Here is a 17060-nt window from a genome sequence, read left to right as displayed (position 1 = left end):
CAAAATATTTCCCCCAAGCAGAGGGGTGTCCGTTTAGTTTGGCTGAGCGGAAGAGACGTTTCTTTTTGTTTTCAAGTCGCTTAAGAGTTTTAGTGAACCATGGCTTGTTACGGTTTCCGCGGAACGTTATTCTCGGTATAAACTTGTCAACGAGATCACCTAGCTTGTTTTTAAATATTACCCAGTTTTCATTTGTAGAGCGCGTAGAACATAACCTCGCGAACATAGGAAGAAATGCGCTCAGATCACTATTAATGGCATCATAATTAACTTTATTGTACAGGCGGATTGTTTTGCTGACTAAATCACGTCTTACGGGTTGAAACGAAAATGTGGCGTGACTTACTTTATGGTCGCTGACTTCAGGTAGATATGCTATTGATGATAAGCTTTCCGGATTGCTGGTTAGGATGAGATCTAAGATGCTAGAAGTGCTTAGTGCAACGCGTGTAGGTTCTGATACAAGTTGAGTTAAATTGAAATTAAGGCAGAAATCCACAAAATCTCTGGCAGGCTCACTGCCCATAGTTATGGGGACGTCATTGCTCCAGTGTATTTGGGTAAAATTAAAATCACCAAACAGGAGGACTTCTGCTTGTGGGTGTTGATTACTAAGGTCACTCAAACTGTTATTAAGTTTAAATGTGAAATCTGAAATATTATTTGGAGGCCTGTAGCAAACACCTAGAATGATTGTATGGGGGGAAGCGTGAATAATTAGCCACAATACTTCAAGATCAGAAGTGATGTTTTTGGCTACGGAGCACGATAACTGCTGGTGCACAGCAATCAGTACACCGCCCCCCCGCATGCCTTTGCGATCATTTCGATAGACATGAAATTCCGGTAGGTCGGCTAGTACTTCTGTATCTGTTATATCTTCTGTTAGCCACGTTTCAGTTATCACCATTATATTACTGTTGGATGATAAAACAAGGTTGGAAAAAGCGTCACGTTTTGGAAGGAAACTGCGTGCGTTCGTAAAGATTACAGACAATGATATGTTAGATTTGGGCTTAACAGTGCAACGGACATTTTTACGACGGGGAAATTGCTATATTATTTCTTTGACAGATTGTGTTTGCTCGTCGTAGACGTAGCGCTTATGGCCAATATGCAGTGTTTTGAATCGCAGAGAGAAAGGTAATGATTTGCTTTTAGCGAAAGTAACGAGATGCCGGCGAGCGTTTTGTACGGAACGAGAGAAATCCTCTCCAACGCTGAAGCTGGTTCCTTTGAACTTGCGGCCGTTAGAAAGAACCAAATTTTTGGTTTTATGGAAGGTGAATTTCGCTATGATAGGACGGTGGCGGTTAGTATCTGTGCGATGACCGAGACGATGTGCGCGCTCAATTTCTTTCGGCTCGATACAAATATTCAAATGATCCTGGCAGTGCTTGATGATAAGTTGCTCGGTCTGGGCAAACGTCTCTGATCCAGTTGATTCAGGGAGGCCATAAAAATAAGATTATTGCGTCGTGACTGGTTCTCGGCGTCATCAATACGCGTTTCAAGCCTGTGTACCACGGTGGCCACTTGAGCGGTACACGTTTTCACGGTTTCGAAGTCAGAGCGTAGCGAGACAAGATTTTGATAATGCCCCTCTAGATCAGTCATGCGCCTGCCCAGATCAACAATAGCATTGTCCGTCTACAATAGATGAGTTTTCAGGTCTTGAACCTGACTGATTAATTGCGACTGTCCAGCAGACAAGTTCTTCAATTCAGCTAGTAAAGCATCGGAGTCCGGGCCCGGGTTGCTTTCGACATCACCCGACATCATCAACAAAGCACGAATTACATCAGAACACTCAAGAGCGACAAGAAGGCAGCAGTGCGGGCTCGGCAGCTGAAGCAGGAAACGATTGCTAGACTTCTTAGAAAAAAGACTGTAAGCTTTACTAACCTGCATGACAAGAGTGAATGGATTAGCGGTCTGCGTCTGTGCACAGCCGCCGAGCCCACAAGGCGCCACCGGTATTGACTGCTCTTTTATAGTTGACCGGAGAGTTGATGTTGATGGCGACAGGTTTGTCCACGCTGCATCGAGCACTACCGTCTTCGGTAGCGGTGTCGTCGAAAACGCAGATCTGCTGCTCCCGACGAAATCCAGGGGCCTGAAGGGCGGTGCAAATCCAGAGGTGCGCATCAGGGATGGGTGACAGGCAATCCTGTCATGTTCACCTGACCAGGCACGATATTGCAGCGGGACTGCCAGGGAAGCCGTCACTAAGGATGGAAGCAACAGGCGCACGAGTGCGCGCTGAAACACCTGCATGACAAGAGTGAATGGATTAGCGGTCTGCGTCTGTGCACAGCCGCCGAAGCCCACAAGGCGCCACCGGTATTGACTGCTCTTTTATAGTTGACCGGAGAGTTGATGTTGATGGCGACAGGTTTGTCCACGCTGCATCGAGCACTACCGTCTTCGGTAGCGGTGTCGTCGAAAACGCAGATCTGCTGCTCCCGACGAAATCCAGGGGCCTGAAGGGCGGTGCAAATCCAGAGGTGCGCATCAGAGATGGGTGACAGGCAATCCTGTCATGTTCACCTGACCAGGCACGATATTGCAGCGGGACTGCCAGGGAAGCCGTCACTAAGGATGGAAGCAACAGGCGCACGAGTGCGCGCTGAAACACCTGCATGACAAGAGTGAATGGATTAGCGGTCTGCGTCTGTGCACAGCCGCCGAGCCCACCTGACACGGGTCTGGGAGGCCTAAAAATTTCTGAAAATCGATTTTGTGAAGTATTTTTTTTCATAATCAATAAGGTCTAAAGAAACTGTTCCTAAAATACTATAGCGATGTAATGCGCATTTGTCAAGTTATTCGGTCTCACAGTCAGTTTTATGGGTACTTTCGCTCGCGAAACCACCTCAAGAACGATCGTATTCAACGCCGCAGTGCCTGAGAACCACGCCAAGTAATGCGGCCATGGCAGTGATTTTTGCAAGTCATCCTTTATTCACTAAACTCGAACCGCGACTCAGCACTTGTTCTTGCTGATTTACTCTCACTTGCACCCTCATTTCTCACATATATTCTTTTGCAAGTCACTCCCCCACTCCCTAACTCCTTGATTCACTCATAACTCACACTTGATTCATTCTTTTGATTCACCCTATCACTGCTTGGTTCACCATCATTCATTCTGTCATCTCGGTTTTACTTCCATGACACTTGGTTTGCTCTATTACACCAAGTTTCCAATTTTCACCACCCTTGATTCACCCTATCACCACTTGAGTCACTTTCATTGACTCTAATTTACTCTTCATTATCTTAGCTCATTCTATCTCATCATCACCTTTCGTTTGACTCCTATCACCCAACCAAACCCCTTTAATTCACCCCTATGTAGACACATTATCCCTTCAATTCACTTGCTTAATCATTCTTCGAAACTTAATTGCGGTTTTGTGCGCATTATTGCCCCTTATTTTAAGAGGACCATTTCGTGTGGACGACACGGATTGGAAACTGCCTTGAAATGGAGACCTCACCATGAGACATATAAGGCTTTCGTCCTAATAAACTCTTCTATGCTATCCTACTGCATCGAGGCTGTCAAAGTCAGGGCCGTCTGCCATTTGCCTGAACCTAAGCTCAGGTATTGGTAAATAATTTCTGCGAAAGCCTGCAAGGTGAAGGAGGGTTCACGAAAGGATAATTTTCATCAACCTGACTTGAGCACAATGTCCCAGGTTCGATCCCCGGACCAGGATAAATTTTTTTCTATTATGAAGCTTGCTTTCCGAGAAACCCATATCGGTTTCTAAAGAACTGCTTTTAGCTGAGAAACCCATGAAGCCATAGGTACATATGATTGTATAACACATAGTCACTGAGGACTTCACAATTCATGCTTCTGTTGCGTATGCTCGTCCAGTACATGTGTACAACCAAATAATCAGCATGTCGTAAGCTCACGTCAAATCATGCCAGCAGTGTCACACGATTGTGGTCACTGACGTCTTGTAGCTGTCGTTACACACATTGTTGTTCATTGTACACAAACATATTGGTCCGCCTGGTAACGCTTCACGTTAACCATAACAATGCTGGGTAGCTAGTTACCAGCAAAGTGTTTCCCATAACATTAATTCCCACAATGCATGGGAGCTGCTTCACTTTGATTTCCAACTTGTATAATTGGTTAACTCTTCTGCTTAAATGCAAATTCACAAGGCTTTATGGTCAATTACGTGACTGCAATAATGACTTGAAGGCTAATGCAATGTTTTGTGACTTGTGACAGAAGCATTGTAAGCAGAGGCATATGTACAAAGAACTATTAAACCTATTTAATGCTTGAACATCTCTGAATTGCATGAGCTAATAAATACCCCCATCACGCAAGTGCAGTGACCTACCACTAAGTCTATCTAGCAGGAGTCCTTTGTGCTCTAAATGCTCATGTTTTTCCTGTCCGTTGTACAGCTGTATCAGAGAGCCCCCGCTGCATCTGCTTGGTGAGACACCGACGCTAAACTAGGAGGAACAAGCAAAGCTAGATGCACATTGAGTGCCTGTAATGTGATAGCATTGTTATGATTATCAGCATTGAGGATTGGCTCTCATTACAAACCACATTTAAACTCTTGCGAGGAACTCGTACTAAAATACAAATCACATACTTTCTGATTAGCTTACCCTATGTATTTCTCATTCTATAAAGCTTTGTCAATATTTTTTTCTTGTAGGTTTTAGCTTCAAAATTTTTAAGTACACCGGGTTTTTCAACTCACGGTCAAAATATATTTACACAAGAACTAAAGTTCGTGCTAGTTAGTGCCGACTAGGCCAAATTTCAGTTTTTAATGTTGTATGTCTTGTTTTTTTTTGTTCTACTTGGCACTTAAGATACCCCAGTGGACATTTACGCACTACTGTTGAAGACAGAAAACACTAAAATTTGGTAAGAAATAGTGAAAATTGTTTTTTGCGCAAGAGTCGCATTGTTTGTTTAAAAACAATTGGTTGGCTTAGGACGAGGCTCCAAGTAGTGTTGCATAATTCTGCTCACTTAAGCCAGTTTCCCCGCGCTGTAGTCCTGTTACGCGGTTAAGAACATGAAAAGGGGCCGTAGTCACACGGCGTGGGTGTTCTTTACAAGAGCGCACCTGCCGTCTCCTGTCACATTACGAATACCGAGACATGTAATAACTGCACTGGCAGCCATTCAAAACTGTTTTTGTGGCGATTTATGTCCCATGTTCTGGAGGTGAAAAGTGTGGCCCTAGCTGTAAGAAAGTATTATTTCGTTTATCAAGCTAAATTTCATGCTGTTCATGCTTTTTGATGTGTTAATTATTTCTAGAATATTAGCTACATCCTTGCAAGGTGGTCGAAACAAGTGCTCAAATAGCCACAGCCACAGCCACGTCCGAAGTAACTCAGAAGGCCTGCTACTACACTTAATAGGTGTCCTGGTGCTTTTACTGACAGGAGACGGTGGGTGTGTGCGTGTATAATTAAAAACACATATTATATGTCCTGTGACACTCGCCCTTTCCACTCTTATTATGCTTCACAGTTTACCACAACTGTATTGCAGCGAAGCTGACTTTAGGAAACCGAATGATGCAATGCTTTTTGGACCCTTACCTAAATTCAGTCTGTAGAGGCAGTATGAAAAGGCATGCTCCTCTATGTTCGCAAACACATCAGCTGAGTAACAGAAAAACAAATGTTTGTGGTATTTATTCGCAAAATATTAATGTAACGTCAGCCAAAATTTCACCTGCCGTTTCACTTGTGGTACTGCTGCCAATAAGTCCGAATAATCGAGCAGGTCTGGCTAGTCCAGCTCTAAAAATTGCCCAATGACTATATTTGCATTCTGTTTAGATAAGTTTTGCCCTTAATAGAATGCAAGGAAAAAAATCTGTAAAATTATTGGTGTCAATACAACAATCGCAAGCAACTGCTATAAGTCTGATATTTTGTGATAAAATTCCAAATTTGGCAGGTATGTAATGTGACATCATAGCAGGAAACATTCATTTTGTTTTGAAAAAAAATCATGTATGCATTTACTTTTTCGCCTTTTGCGCTTCTGCTTTTATTGGTCTACATTGTGCAACAAGTAAAATAAAGAATTGAATAATAACTGAAGACAAACAAAATCCTAGCCTGTTAACACACACCTACTCAGTACACTCTCGACACATTCTGATTTACTTCTGCAAATACATAAGCCTGCTCATCTGTCAAGTCAGGCACAGAAGCAGTTAAAACTTCAGTTCTTGAGCTGCCACATATACAACCATGCTTATACAACAAAAGAGCTTTCAGGAGGCCAATTGTTGGCACACACATTGCAGATAGTATTATACATCAAGCATGGAGCTGACCATAATGCCCTCAAACTCTTTCCAACATACAACTACTGTCTAGCATCCTGGGCCAACCTCCTGGCTATGCTTTATAGCTGCTGTCAAGTTTTTAACCAAGCCCAATCACATTCTTACTTTGTTATCTCCTCCTCGGCTTGTCATTTTACCTTTATTTTATGTTTGTCATATTGATATGTCATATTTGATGATTTTGCATTCGTGTGTAGTTCGGACAAAATCAATTTTAAAGAAGACAAGAGTACAAGAATCACTAAGCGATTTTTATAACCCTACTTTATTTTTACCCATTGATTATGCGGACCTTTCCGCACTGCTGCAACATCAGCTGATAGAAGCAATGTATATGGCTACTGAGTCCTTGACAAATGTTACGTGAATATTTCAATAATAAACTTCATGACCATTTCTGCCTGTCTATGGCACAGACCCATTGCTGCTGCGAGTATATTGGCTGCATGGCTGTTCACAGCACCATTACAGAACAAAATCTGCAAGTCTTTACTTAATAAACAGTGAGGATATTGAATAATCGAACAGTGTTCAGTATTTTTACTAATTTATGTATTTTTAGCTTCCACTGTCATGGTTTCTTAATTTAAATGTTGACAGGCCTAAAAATCTCAACAGATCATCTAACCATGTGGAGTGATTTTTTAACCAAGCACATGTTCACTGCTTTTATCTGCTTTTCACATGGCTACCCATAATCAGTAGCTGAAGTTTACCAACATGGCTAACCATAAGAAGTAGCTGTGATGCAGGTTCTTTATATTTGGAATGGGTTACTTAAACAAAACCTCAGAGCACCCAAAACAAGATAAAGACATTTATCTTAGCCAGAACAAGATAAGCCATGTTGCAACGTGCGACAAAACATTTATTGCACACATAAAAGGGAAAGTAAATAGTATAGACTTGAGAAGCTGAGAGTAGGATGGCATCTTTACCTGATGTAAATTAACAGCAGACTACAACAAATAAAGTACTACAAGGCGAAGCATATTAGAAAAACATGGTTCAGAAAAAAAGTAGTTCACCGTTGCATGACTGGCAAGGTGAGATGAGGAAAGCAGCAATGCGCTCAACCCAGCAGCTGCAGGCTTGACCGAAGGGTTCAAGACGTCACAAATGTAATGTCCACACTTGGCCAAAGAAACGGGGGTCATATCGGGAACCTTGAAAAGGAACACCCGGAGGAGGTGTCCTGGCCAGGCAGCTGTCTGTAAGTTCAGACCCAAAGCTTGTAAGCTTGTGTTCTGGCCACAGAAACGGGTGCTCACAGGCCTTGTGTCAGAACTCTGTGGCCTGGTGAAGTTGCAAAGCGTACTCTTTTAGCTATGTGTTGGCCAGGCCTTGACTGGTTGCCATGGTCCAGTGAAGCCTCGGCGGCTTGGTTCCAAAAACTGACAAAATGTCTTCAGCACATTCCGCTGGGCGACCTTATCCTATGTGGCTTTCCTCCATGTTCCAACTATCCCCTTAATCTTTTCGGAACTTCGTGGTCCCCAGTGATCAGTCTCTTCTGAGGTCAATGGTCCACAGTAATAGGTCCCTTACTTAGAAGGTACATAATAGCTAGGTTCCGTATTTTCCTGTTTTCTTGTCTTGCATGCCCTTGTGCCTGTTGCAAAAGAAGAAGGTAACATCTCTCGCCTATCATCATGGTTCTCATTACAGTTCGATTGAAGGAGGAAGATTGGAATAGCCGTAGCATCTGTCTCTTTTCCTTAGATTTGGTGCCGTAATACCCAGGAGTCGTACCGCAGCTGCAGGCGTCATCTTCAGGTTTGTGAGGCGGGAGCACCTTCTGCTTGCTTCAGCTCCTGTCTGACCTTGCCCTTGAGCATGACAAGCTCACAAGGCTGGGATGCCCCCGGAGATGAATGACACAACCTGTCGGCCCAGCCCTCGGAAGAGCTGATGGCCTGCCTATCGATGTGAAGGACAACTGCAATGACAACTTCGAAGCTTGCAAGGCTTGGACGATGAATTCCTTCATTGACATCCATCCTGTAGGCCTAGTTCTCAAAGTGAACAGTGCATATAATGCAGACGTATCTTGCCACCACAATGATGACTGCTCCATAGCTCACAAGGCAGGGATAGCGAGTCTCATCTGAAGCCTAATCGTGTAGGCCTAGCCCTTGAAATCACCATCTGTGTGCCTGCTGATATTCTGGGCCTTCAGCATGACGGCCACTCCAAGGTTTGTGAGGCTGGAACGCTGCGCTGAGGTGTTCCCATCTGAATTTCGGAAGCTTTGCTCTTCGAGCAGCCAGTGCTGTCACAGCAGTATTAAAGATGAGAGGAACCTTGACGATTACTGATTTTTACAAATGAATTATGTAGCATCCTTGGCTGTGGACTCACGAGTGCCCTAGCGACAGAAAAGACTGAAATGCAAGACATTGAGCAGCTGAGAGTTATGCGAAAGTTGTTGCATGCTGACATCAAAGAAGTCACGAAGAAAAGTGATACAGAACTTTCATCTATGTCACCAATTATTGGTAAGTTAAACGGAGTTTGCTTACATATGGAATTGATGCGACAAGAGTGGAACAAACTAGACCACCAGATTCATAACACTTTATTTGGATCAACTAGAGTGACGTAGAGGCTTGTGAATACCTTTAGCTGGACATCTGCTGCACTTAAGCGAAGATTGAGGTTCGATTGGCCAAATTAGACAAGAAACCATTGTATATATCTGCTATGCCAACAGGGACTTTAATAAGTAGGTCACTGAGCTGGGTTTATTCACATGATGAGTGGATGCCCATTGATAATGACGAAGCTAAGAAACTCAGTCTTTTTAAAAACGCTGCAAGCAATTCTTATTTGAGTAGGGATATTGTCACAGCAAAGAAATGCATGGCAGAAGCACAGTCCTAGTTCCAAAAGCACCGAAATTCAGAGACAAATCTGAATAATTGCACCTCAAGAGCCCTTTTACAATGTGGAATTCTGTCCTCTGTCAGTTGGTCTGCTATGCTTGGTCAGTCAATGGATGCTGTCTCTGCCCTGAAGCCACCCACAGCTGTCCTTTAACTGGGACTGATAATCCATCTATCCGACACCACTGCTAATGAAGTGTTACACATTTGTCATTAAGACAATAAAGCGAAACGAAGGTGGAAAAAATGAAGTTTGCGGAAAAACGAGACAAGGGTTGTTTGAGATAACGTGCAGCATTCGGGATCAGCCACCAGAAGCAGAACGATAAAGTCAAAGCAGAGTTTGCATTTTCGTGTGCGATCAAATGGACAGACATCACACCGAATGCGTCAAGGAGGGCACAAGGATGAAGTCACCTGGCAGCTTGGAAAGACAGAATCATGCGCTCGAATGTAGAAATATTGCGGGAAATAACTCAAACCCCCTGAATGCAAGAAAAGAGTGAAAGTTATATTTTGCGCCACAAAAAGAAAGATTTCTTTTTAACACAAAATTAAAATAAAACTGCCTAACCCCACATTACTCAAACCATTATAAACAGCTCCAAAATTGCATAACTGTGCAATCTCGACTTTAAAGCCTGAGATAAGTGGAAGAAAATTTGTTCCTTGTCAGCAAATCGGGATGTGTGGCTTGGATAAGCTGAAAATGTGCAGTTTTGGCTTTGCAAAAAGGGCGCAGTACTGTGGTAGTTAATGTGGGCAGAAGTGCAGTGTGTAAACAGGGTGTATTTTGGGTTGAAGCACCAAGGTAGAAATTCCAATGGCGTTGCACGGAGTCAGGTTATTTTGACAGAAAGCAATAGCCTCCCCTTTTATTTGCTTAGATTTTGTCACGCAGTTTGCCAACATGTGCATTGCTGTTGCAATAGTGCATACCTCAGTAAGGCCAGACGGCTGCAGAGTGTTTTCTCAGGTGGTTCCATGCGCTTATGTGATAAGTATCACATATATATAAGGCAGCCATGTATGTCTATGCACCAGCAGGCATTTATATATGTTATGATGGTGTGCAAATTTACTGTGTACAGGTGCCATATGTTGCGCATAATGTATAGTATGTCCTTTCGTTCATGCTGGACAGCGACAATATTCAACCCTCTAGGTCTTTGTCCAGAGAAGGAAGTCCTACTGCTTGAGTGCCCATGACAGAGTCGATGGTGCTTCAAGCTTCAACAAATCCTCTGCCATTTACAGCTATGCAAGCTAATATTTCGACCGAGAAAATGTTACTTAGCTCCCTCAGATTTTAGGGGCGAAGCTCCTTAGGGTGTGGGTCTGTCCCTCCTCTGTAGTATGTAGTAGTAGTAGGTAGCCACGTCTACATTTATGAAAAAAAAATTCCGAAAGTTGTGTCCGTAGCGCGGAATCGAACCAGGTACCCCTCGCTTCCGAACGCGCGGCGCTAATTAGCCACTACGCCACGAAGCGCTTTTTTTTGAACATGGTGTTTATTACAATGAATGAAATGTTGTATTTACAGGAACTATTTACAATAATATGAGCACTAGGTGGACATAACTAATCAAACGTCAAAGAGCAGTCCATATAAAGATAACGTCACACACAGCAACACCGTCCTTCACTGCAAAAACTTGTAAGAGGAAGAAGCGCACATGGACACACGCACCACGATGACAATAAACACCCAACATTAACGAAAGAGTGCGCGTTTCTAACGCATTTGTGCTAGCGCGTTACGGCCCGTGTAAGAAGCTGGTGTAAGACGCTGTGGCCTCTCCGCCTTACCCCCGTATTCATAAACGCTCCTCGACTTGAACTTGACTTGCCACCGCCTTGGGCAGCGCGTTCGAAACGCGTTGAAGGCGGTGGCAAGTCAAGTTCAAGTCGAGGAGCGTTTATGAATACGGGGTTATACTCTCTCAGAAGTCATGTGATGGCGTCGGCAAACGCGGTGCACATTCCGGCATGTGTAAACGGCTGCGTAAGACGCTGTGGCCTCTCCCCCTTACTAGAGAGTATTGCACGTTTCTAACGCGTTTGTGCTAGCCTCCCCTTAAGCGGGAGATGGTGCAATTATAATGAAGGGCGCTGTTATAAAATAGGAATGACGTCACATATGGCGCGTGTCATTGGTGGAAGTCAATCGTTCGATTTAGTGCGGCGAGACTGGGCGAATTACACGGAAGATTCACGGTTTACCGATGATTCTCTCCGGAGCTTCGCCCACTCATAATCATTCACCCCGTGGATATGCGGTGATTTTTTCAAATAAAATACTTTACCAACAAAACTGTGTCCTGGGGCTATTCCTCGTCCACTTTTCTTTGGCATTTACAACACTTTCTCAGACTATAAATGCACATTCAAAGCACCCAATACATTTCAGGCAGTTCCTATTAACGAGGTACTGGCATGATTTTTTGAACAATTCTTTTTTTTCTCTTTTTTTAGTGAAAGCTCTAGAAGAATTAACAAATCTCGGAGTGCCGTAAGTAATTTAATATAATAGCTTTTCTGGAGCCGGTTTCGGTTTTGTTTTCTAGAAGGACACTGTGTCGTGATGTAATCCACAGTATGTGGTCAGAAGGGAGCGGGACATTCCAGTACTTTTACATGCTCTCAGGGCCTCCAGCTTGCTTGGTTGACTCGTTTGCTGCTACTCGTGAAGGCCAATGTAACAGTACAGTGGGTGACTGAATGAGCTGAAGTGAGTGTCGTAATATCGCAATATGCCGCTCTCACGTGACCATATACTGTGTCGTGACATCAGGAGATAGTATCCTCCTGAAAGACGAAACTGGCTCTAGAAAGGCTTTTATATTACATTATTTATGACGTTCTGAGGCTTTACCTCTCTAAAGGTGGGGTGAAGTCAAATCAGTAAACACAGTGCTGTCTGTCTTCTCTCCACCCATCTTCAGCGCTGTTCAATTCCCTTTTAAACATGCACTAATTAGCCCAGTTCAGCACACTCGTGCAGTATGTGCTACCTATTCCCTTCTTAACCCCTTCCATGCCACGCTATTATCCCAAATTCTGATCTCTGATGGGGGTGGAATGCAAAAACTCCAGTGTACTGCGCATTTGGTGCACATTGAAGAAACCCAGATAGTCAAAATTAACCCGGAGTACCCTACTTTGGTGGGCCTCATAATTGTAACCTGGTTTTGGCACTTAAAACCCCAGAATGTTTTCTTTCTTTTTGACCAAAAGGATGACCAAAGTATTTTTAGAACCCCAGTTGCCAACATGTTTTACCTTCTCGAAAGAATAAATTTGCTTCTGCTTCCCCTGTCCCATGGATTATGCGTTGCCATCAATCAAAAGCCTGATTAAGCACTGAGACAAATCTTGGCTTATCCAAGGCATTGCTAGAGAATGCAAAGTATTGCTTATAAGCTGAGCTTGTCTTTGGTCCATTTTTACCAAAAAGCCATGGATAAACTCAGCTCGTTGAAGGCATGGAAAGGGTTAAACACCCCACATGAAGTGTACAAGGATTTCATTTCAGAATTAAGTACAACACAAGGTGCACGTCTGGTAAGTATTGTTTGTACAATTGAAGGAAAACCAAGTCTACCAATCTTGCTGGAAAGCACCCCTGAAATAGTGTATGCCAGCAATTCCAAAACTAGACAGCCAGGAGAAAAGTCTAAGAATGCAAGGCATGCAGTGAAAAATTTCGGGTAGCTTTTGCAAAGTAACAATGAATAATTTAGTAGTATATAAGAAAAAACCTTTGGTAGACTAGTTCATTTAATAATTCAAATCGACGCAAAGTCACATGCTTGGACAAAATACTGTTAAGAGTTTAGGTCATAGCTTTCAATGATCGAAAGCAATAATGAACAAGTCTTAACACAGCCACCTGCATGTTTTATCTTTAATGTTTGAAGAAAGATCTAAAGGTGCCAGTTGCAGGTTAGGAATAATGTATGTAGGACATGCCCACACATCATTAACAATGGTAAGTGATATCGTTGAAATTTCTGGCTCCTGTTCGGACCTTCAAACAAATATGAACCAGGTTCTCTCTAGAATGACTCCTTATCATCAGGTTCATAATGGTACCTTTTTTATACATCTAAATTTATAAAAAGGAGTTGCAGACTGGCTTCACACAAATCAGGTAGCAATGTCTTGCTGATAAATTTATTAGCTTACTAGCATCCGCACTGGCCTATTAATTTCCACAATTGTGTTCATTAAGTACTACTTCGAACATATACAAAGTAAAGGGCACTCATATTGATATGGTTCTCGGAAATTTCAGGCAACCAGAAGGGCTCCATGATGTAATGATCTTTAGTCGTATTAGTATGTTTAGATGACGGGTTTAGTTATAGATATACACTAAAAGCAACACATTTTTAGTGAGCATGGTTCTTTCTATTTTTTTTTTTGAGTTTTTCAACTTGGAAGGAGAGAAATGAGTGCAAGGTGATGGTTGTTGATACATTTATCTTGCCACAACATACTGAATATTAAAAATAGAGTTGCCATGAACCCTTGAAACAGAATAATTTTTTAAAGCAAACATTAGCAAAGCTGCACAACCATAAGTTTTTAAGTCTGTTCAAATGCATATATTAAAAAAGACACAAGCTTAAAATATTAAAACGTACCACATACTAATTTAGCCGTCATATATATCACTCATAGGTGCTAGCATGGCTGAGTTAGTCGTCAAAATCGATCTTACAAAAGAACCATTGTTGGAGAAAAAAAAGAAGGATTTTAGTTCACGACCATTTATGAGGCAGGTGTTCCATCTACTATACTGCAGCAGTTTCATTCTTTTCTTTCCAATGCAGGCATAATCTAATAATAAGTGCAACCCAGTGTATTAGACCATATTTTATTGTTTCACCAATTCCAAAGTTGAACTCTCTCGTTGAGCACTTAAATATGAAATGAAGTATGAAGGGAGTACTAAAAGTGAAATACCTTCATGTGGCTAGTTTCGTCAGTCGCTACAGTCATCCTTATTCCGCTATAACTGCTATTGTTTTAAATATTAGATGCTATGTAAAATCGGGAGATGTTGCACAAGTAAACACCATCAAAGATAAGTGAATTTTGCACGTAACAAATCTTAGAACAGTTACTCATCGTCAAAGAGCTCATAAAATTGACATAGTGCTTAAAAAGCCTGAGTATGTTAAGGTGAGCAAAGGCTTTGTGAGTGTAAAAGCTGTCCATCAAGACAGATGTGTTTTCAGGTAGCATTATATCATAGTAAATACAAAAGGCAAGTGGAACCGCAGAACCTCCAGATTATATTTGGTCATGGCCAGGACATTACGGGCAACAATTATGACATACTTTCAGCTATCCACAAATGAGACAGGGCAAGCCTTACCTTAGAAGGTTTTCCTAAAGGGCTGCCGCAATAGGTTGATGCCTACTTGCATTCAATGGTTCATTTCCAGTTCAGTTATTATTTTTTGGTTCTACTTGGGAGAACCTTTAGCACACCACTTTTACAATCCCAAGCTAATACTTGCCTTCAAACACTTCTCATTCCTCTATCCATATCCTCCATTTTACTCTTACATACCAGCTTATCCTCCTCGACCTTTGGGAGTGATGAGCTATGTGGGAATCAGTAGGCAGGCAAGTCCCTTTGCCCAAACGTTGACTCCAGGCAAACGCTTCTCTTGTTCAGTCACTGTCGATCACTTAATTGTTCGGGTGCTGTATTTCGTTAAAGTATTGTATAGATTTAAAAAATTACAAAATTGTTAAAGGGATGCATTTACATGTCTTTTTGTGTTTGTAATAACTTGCTCTACACACGTGTTAAAGCACGAACCAGGTGTTTTTGCATCCTAGCTGGCCATTAAGGTGGTCACATAGCTGGTGCCAGTGTTCCTGATTGAGCTGTCGTGAGTATTTATCGATATCCCTTTCGAGTTGCGCGAGGCGTTTGCGTAGGCCACGATTGTGTTTTTGCGCGAGCTAGCCTTTCTGCAAGCGTTGCTGCGCAGACCACGTGCAGACCAATTTAGCATCAGGAGCTGGCTCGTCCTCATCCTGCTCTACCTCTGTGGTTGAGTTAGCTGCGTCTTTGAGAAGAGTGGATATCCACTCATCATGGTTTGTAATGGGCGCGGGTTCACGTCTATTCCGAACACACCGGAAAGCGTCCCATTTAGTGCGCTTAATTTTTAGCTTTTTCCTTTTGTCACCTCTGCAGGGTACCGTAATTGAGAGAATGTAATAATCCCTCCCAACGTTAAGTTCTGTATTCTCCCAGATGGCATTGTCTGTGTTCCTGGTGAAGGTTAAAGCAGGCGAGGTGTTTTGACTCACGCTATTGCCTATGCGGGTAGCTCTTATGTCCCCGCTTGCTGACGGGGTTGGGAGGCGTCAGCTTCCACGCAAGACGGCGTTCTGAGCGCGTTCCTGACGAATGTTCTAAGCCGATGCCCGGCTTTTTTATTCTTTTTTTTATGACCCGTGCATGGTGCGCCGCAGCGGATGACGCCGTTTTCGATGCACACGGCAGGCCACACCTTTTTTTTTCCGAGCGACCGTGTTCACGCTGTGAGACGGGTCTCAGAGGCTCGCTAAAGCAACGCAGCCAAAACAGGACGGTCCAAAAAATAAACACTCACCGACAAGACAGCCGAGGCCGATCACCGTCGCCGCCAAAGCCGGAAGCCCACAGAAACTGCCGTTGCGTGCCATGTCAGGAATTCTCTCAGTCGAGCAACCAAACGCTCAACACAAAAGAAAATAAACTAAATAGCACCTCCGGCGGGGCGTCGCAGGTAGGAACAGCGATGTCGCGCAGCGACTCCAAAATCCCACGCCAAGCGAAGCAAGAATCTCATGTTTCTCTGTTGCGGTAGTAAAACGTCACGCCGTCGTCAGGTAAGCTTGTCAAACATTCGACACAAACGCGCATGGCACACCGCCGGAACGACGACCGAATGAGAATCCACCGACCACGGGGTATTACGCCGGAATCGTGGGGGTAGTAGCGTCAACCACCACGTCACTTCCCGCCGCCACTGGCATGCGCGAAAACACAACGCGAAAGTGCTTCTAGCACGTTTGAACGACGTCACGCTTCTTGTTCGTCACCGATGGAAGATGGCGATGATGATGATTTATTGGCATCACCTTTGAAACGTGGCGTCAACAATTAGTCACCCAGCCTGCTTGATTTATTCAGCTTCCTTATATAGCATTTTTGTATACCACTCATTAATCTTTCTTTTTTTCAAAAATTTACCTTGTATCGCTACCTATAATTTTAAGAGATCAGGTCGTATTCATTTTTTCCCTGCTTTTTTCCACCAGTACTCTAATCGTTTCTTGCTTATCTCTACGGCTAATCAGTGGATGTTTTCTTGCACTTTAAGCCCAAGCGCTTCTGGGAGTTTCATGTTACCTGCCGTTCTCACTGGGTGGATCCCGTCGCATTCCATTAGGATGTGCTGAGTGGTCTCTGGATCTTTACTGCAGCATACACATGCCTCATCTAGTTCCGAATATTTGCTCCCGTATGTTTTGGTTCTCAGCAACCGGCTCTAGCTTCAAATAGCAAGGCACTTTGTGGTATCGTACAGATTTTCCCTTCTAATTTCTTTATTCTCATTCTTGTAAATCTCCATTGTCCTTTTTATTTCCATTCTTTGCATCAAATTCACTCTCTATTTCTCTCACTTTCTTTCTGATGACTCCTGGTTGTCTATTTACAGTTTCGATTATAGTGTACTTGGTTGCCAACTTCCTTCATCTCTTCCTCTATTCTATGTCCATGCTTTTCATG

At 43.1% G+C, this 17060-nt stretch overlaps 5 protein-coding genes across 16 annotated transcripts in view; 1 reads left to right on the top strand and 4 right to left on the bottom strand.

Moving 5' to 3' along the window:
* LOC119466316 (uncharacterized PE-PGRS family protein PE_PGRS20-like) overlaps nt 1-17060 on the bottom strand; it is a 1297174-nt gene that overhangs the window by 295774 nt on the left and 984340 nt on the right. The gene's annotated exons all lie outside the window — the stretch shown is intronic.
* LOC119466319 (uncharacterized PE-PGRS family protein PE_PGRS20-like) overlaps nt 1-17060 on the top strand; it is a 1091962-nt gene that overhangs the window by 130816 nt on the left and 944086 nt on the right. The window lies entirely within an intron of this gene.
* The window catches only part of LOC119466324 (uncharacterized), a 683885-nt gene that overhangs the window by 552222 nt on the left and 114603 nt on the right, over nt 1-17060 (bottom strand). The window lies entirely within an intron of this gene.
* The window catches only part of LOC119466317 (IgA FC receptor-like), a 211009-nt gene that overhangs the window by 79685 nt on the left and 114264 nt on the right, over nt 1-17060 (bottom strand). The gene's annotated exons all lie outside the window — the stretch shown is intronic.
* Nucleotides 1-17060, bottom strand: part of LOC119466322 (PE-PGRS family protein PE_PGRS26-like) — a 471155-nt gene that overhangs the window by 415864 nt on the left and 38231 nt on the right. The window contains exon 1 of one of the 2 annotated variants that reach the window (XM_049656764.1): nt 16035-16109. The exons of the other annotated variant lie outside the window; for it this stretch is intronic. The gene's annotated coding sequence lies outside the window, so the exon portion shown is untranslated. Of the gene's footprint in view, nt 1-16034; nt 16110-17060 lie in introns of those variants that run through there. 2 annotated transcript variants of the gene reach the window in all.

The sequence above is a fragment of the Dermacentor silvarum genome, chromosome 10, assembly GCF_013339745.2.
Source record: "Dermacentor silvarum isolate Dsil-2018 chromosome 10, BIME_Dsil_1.4, whole genome shotgun sequence".
Classification (NCBI taxonomy): Eukaryota; Metazoa; Arthropoda; class Arachnida; order Ixodida; family Ixodidae; genus Dermacentor; species Dermacentor silvarum.
The sequence above is the reverse complement of the archived record's forward strand: the minus strand, read 5'-3'. Positions and strand labels throughout refer to the sequence as shown.